Source organism: Arvicanthis niloticus, unplaced genomic scaffold, assembly GCF_011762505.2.
Source record: "Arvicanthis niloticus isolate mArvNil1 unplaced genomic scaffold, mArvNil1.pat.X pat_scaffold_680_arrow_ctg1, whole genome shotgun sequence".
Classification (NCBI taxonomy): domain Eukaryota; kingdom Metazoa; phylum Chordata; class Mammalia; order Rodentia; family Muridae; genus Arvicanthis; species Arvicanthis niloticus.
Genome location: NW_023046293.1, coordinates 55,603 through 60,099, shown reverse-complemented (window position 1 = coordinate 60,099; position 4,497 = coordinate 55,603). Strand labels below are relative to the sequence as shown.

At 44.8% G+C, this 4,497-nt stretch overlaps 1 pseudogene; it reads left to right on the top strand.

Moving 5' to 3' along the window:
* Positions 1 to 2,614: 2,614 nt before the first annotated feature.
* On the top strand, positions 2,615 to 4,096 carry LOC117702309 (cytosolic purine 5'-nucleotidase pseudogene; annotated as a pseudogene).
* The last annotated feature ends 401 nt before the right edge of the window (positions 4,097 to 4,497 follow it).

Here is a 4,497-nt window from a genome sequence, read left to right as displayed (position 1 = left end):
ACAGCAAGCACCCTTACCCACCAAGCCATCTTACTGGCCTAGGCTTATCTTAAAGTTTAAATTTCCTCTTTTGATTAAAATTTGTTGGCAGTCAACACTGATGATGGATTTAGTTATACCATGATGGAGTCAGCATGATTAGTTGTCCTGATGGTCCAGGCTCATCCAGGCTTGTATTGAAGTCCTTGTGTCTAGTTGGGATCTAGCTGAGCAACTCGGGCTGATTGCTAAGAAGGAAACCCAGGTGCCTATTAGATCTGATTCTGTGTTAAAGTGGTCCAGTTCCTACCTGTGTTAACAACTGCTACTACTCTGAGAGAAACTCATCAGTGGATGAAGAGTAAATCTCTTAGTATTGGCATTTTGTGACAGACTCAGAGGCATATAACCCCAAGGCTTGAGAACTAGAGGCTCTCCAGACCAGAAGCATCACTCAGGCATCTCAGGCTTACTGTTCTTGGCTTTGATTGCCAGTGACCTGGTGTTTGGCAACTAATGTGATGCTTTGCCTTGCTTCAGCAGCAATCAGTGCCAGCCAGAGCATACAGCTTGAAAGTATGGGTACTGGGTCTCCATCTCCTAACAATAGCTGGTGCCAGTTCCTAAACATCAGGCTTCCATTAACCTTACTGTTAAGGCTCGTTTTGGACCTTTGGTGCTGAGATCTCAGCCCTTAGAGCTTGGCAGCTGCCCAGAAATGCCCTATCCCGAAATCCCCGTCTCTTGTGTCTGTGTAAGATCTATATATCCACCATCCTCCGTCGGCTCTGCTGTGTCTGCTTCCATTGTCTCTGACTCTAGCTATTCTCTGTCACAAAGAAGTCTGTTTGCCACAGTGCCACTTCTGAGAGAGGTCCCACCATCGCCTCCCAGCTTTTGCTGCTACTATGTCCACTGCTGACACTTTTCTGTCTCCTCTTTTCTGTTACCAAGTCATCCTGCTATACTTACAATAAAAATCAAGGCAAAACTGGGAAAAGACAGCCAGTTATAGAGCCTGATATTGCTATACCAGGGGATAGTACAAGAAAGTATCTCCCAGCTGACTCCCAGCTGACAAGGGGATATCTGTATCACACTTGACTCCCCTGAGGCTCATGGATCATCAAGGAAAAGAGAGCAGGAAGACTATAAGAGCCATTCAGAGGTCATGGAAGATGTGACAAAAGCACTGTCTTCTGGATGGAACAGGATCTCTGCACTCATGGGTCACAGCTGATGTGGGTGCCTATACAAGACTTGCACAAGACCAAGCCAGCCAATATTCATCATGGTGGGTGGAGGGGCTCACAAGCCTTCACCCCCAGCTGAGGCACTCCTGAGAGTTGGTGGCTTCTGGAAGGAGAGTTTGTTTTCCTTTAAGGGTGTGGCCCCTGGTAGGTCAGCTATGCTCCAGAGAATGCCCCACATCCATGAGTATACAGGCAGCACAAACTGGAAAGAGAGATAGCACACAGTTGGGAGGGGGCTGGATCTGGGAGGGATTAGGAAATTCGTGGGGTGTGAGTACATTAAAACCCATTGTCTGCACATAGGAAGTTCTCAGAAATTTAGGAAAAGTATTATAAAATACTTCTGAAAGTGACCAGTTTAATTACATGGACAGAAACAGGTGTAACAGACATTTATATTAATCATAGCACAGCCCTTTATGCAAAAAGGGGGCTGTGTCTGCACCCATCACAATTCATGCAAACGAAAGATTGTGCTCACACCAACCACAGACTTCTACTGGCCTACGGGGAGGTGCTCCCCTCTGGCTTGAGTAAGAATAGTTGCAGGAGGAGTGGGGTCATTTAAAGTTCAACTGAAGCTTGACTTATGAACTGTTCTACTTTCCCAAGGCTGCCAGGCTGTCTGGAGTGGTTAGTCATGGCTGGAACATGACTTCTGAGGCTGCTGGGGTGTTCACAGAGTACTTGTGAAATAATCGAAACAGGTCTGCTGCCATGAGGGCATTCCAGCCATTTGATAGTAACGGCACTCCCTGACTGACAGGTCCCTGCACGGGACTGCCAGGAACCAGGGAAGGGCCTATCAAACAACAAGCACTTGACAATTTCAGTCATTCACAGAAAGCAGTAAGGAAAACATAACTCAGTATCAGAATTTCTAGCAGTATTGAGCAGTCCTTGATAGCAATTAATAATGCCTGAATAGCCCTTCACTTTTGCCACAAGACGACAGGGAGTCCTTCTGATCTTTCTCAGTTGGAGTGAGTCCTGAGCCACAAGATGTTGAATTAACATGATTCTAGTGGAGGGCTCTTATTTAAAATTTTTATAAGGCCAGGGGTGGTGGTGCATGTCTTTGATCCCAGCACTTGGGAGACAGGCAAATAGATCTCTGTGAATTCCTGGACAGCCTGGTCTACATAGTGAGTTCCAGGACAGTCAGGGCTATGTAAAGAATCCTCTAAATAAATAAATAAATAAATAAATAAATAAATAAATAAATAAATAAAAGTAGTTGTGTTCCAGGACTGCTGCTGTGTGGTGGAGCCGAATTCTTCATACAAAGAAATGAATCCTCCTGGTATGACCACTTATGGAATGCAGTGATGTGCCTGAGGTGATAAAGCCTACTGCCAGGTGTCTGTGAGCCGGAGTTTACCATGGAGAAGCTGCAGTGTTTGGACTTTGATACAGATTATACCTTTGCTGTGTACAAGTCTCTGGAGTATGAGTTTTTGGCTCTGAGCTTACTGCAGAGAGATTCATTTCCACTGGCTCTCCTTAGGAGCTGCTCAGCTTTGCATACAATTCTATATTCTTTACCAGAGAACTTGTCTTTGACACATTCTATGGAATCTTTTGAAAGTTAATGCCTATGAAAACCTCTCGCTTTGTGCACATGGATTTAACTTCATAAGAGGACCAGAAACTAGAGAGCAATATCCAAATAAATTTATCCAAGGAGATGACGCAGAACCAGTTTACATTCTTAACGTACTATTCAATTTTCCAGAGACCTACCTGTTTCCAGGGACCTGCCTAGTAGTTTTTTTTTTTTTCTAATTTACTAATTGTCCCAGATATACCAGTTGTAACACAGGATTTAAAGATGGGGACCTCTTCATAACCCACCAGAGCATGTTCCAGGATATGAGAACACAGTTCACTGGATCCATTACAAAGGCTCCCTTTAGAAAAGACAGTTGAAAAACCTTAAGTAAATTGTCAAAAATGGGAACTTGCCATTGCTTCTGAGTCAGATGAAGGAAGTAGGGAAAGTGTTTCTTGTCACTGACAGTGACTATAAATATACAGATAAAATCATGACTTACCTGTTTGAGTTCCCACATGGCCCCAAGCCTGGGAGCTCCAATCAACCACAGCAGTCTTACTTTGGTCTGATTTTGGATGCACAGAAACCTTTCTTTTTGGAGAAGGCACAGTACTATATCAGATGGAAAACTGGGAAACTGAAAATTGGTACCTACACAGGCCCTCTACTGCCTGGCATCACCACTCAGGAGATTTATCCGATATAGTCTGTGACCTGTTGGGTTTTATATATTGAAGATCACATGTTTTGGAGACATTTTTAAGTCAAAGAAGCAACAAGGGTAGAGAGAGTTTCCTGGCAGTTCCTTAGCTTGCACAAGAGCTCCATGTCTGGCCTGACAAGAGTTCACTTTCTGAAGACTTCAGAGCTTGGATATTTTCTTGGCTGAAATCTACAAGCACCTTGACAGCAGTAACATTGAGTACCGGGACATTAGTTCCAGCCAGAGACAGGTTAAGAAAGTAACTCATAAACATGGGTGTGTGCAGTGGGATGATGGGAAGCCTGTTTCAAAACGGCTCCCAGAAGGCACTTTGTGCCAGTCGAGTGATGTGTGACATTGATCTCCAGACAGCATCGTTCATCAACCCGCTGTACATTCAGCTCACTGGTCAGAGCTGCCCACGCCTTGAGGCTGCAGAAATCAACAGTGGAGCACACACATCAGTAGTTTTCAAAGACACCGACCATCTGTGACACCAGTTCACAAGGTCCATTAGTGAGATCAAGATCCCTGACCCCCTTCCTACTAGCTCCAGAGAAGATTATACACCTCCATCATGAAGATGATGATGAAGAGGAAGAATAAGAAGGCAGATTAAAACCCTGAGCACCCATGCCGGGTGGTGGTGGCGCACACCTTTAATCCCAGCACTTGGGAGGCAGAGGTAATATTTCTGAGTTCCAGGCCAGCCTGGTCTACAGAGTGAGTTCCAGGACAGCCAGGGCTATACAGAGAAACCTTGTCTTAAAAAACAAACAAACAACCCTGAGCACCCACCAACAAGTCTGGCAGGACTCACAGGGGAAGGGTCACATCTTTTGGATTCTATTAGAGTGGGAGGACTCCATCAGAAGTACCTGCAGAAAGCTTCTGAAGGCTTTAAACAATTCTAACCATAGCTACTTCCGTAGTCTCTACAGATGGCTTGAAACTGCATAGGAAGAACAGGTAAAAAGTCTGGTTTGGAAAAACTGCATGCAGATGGC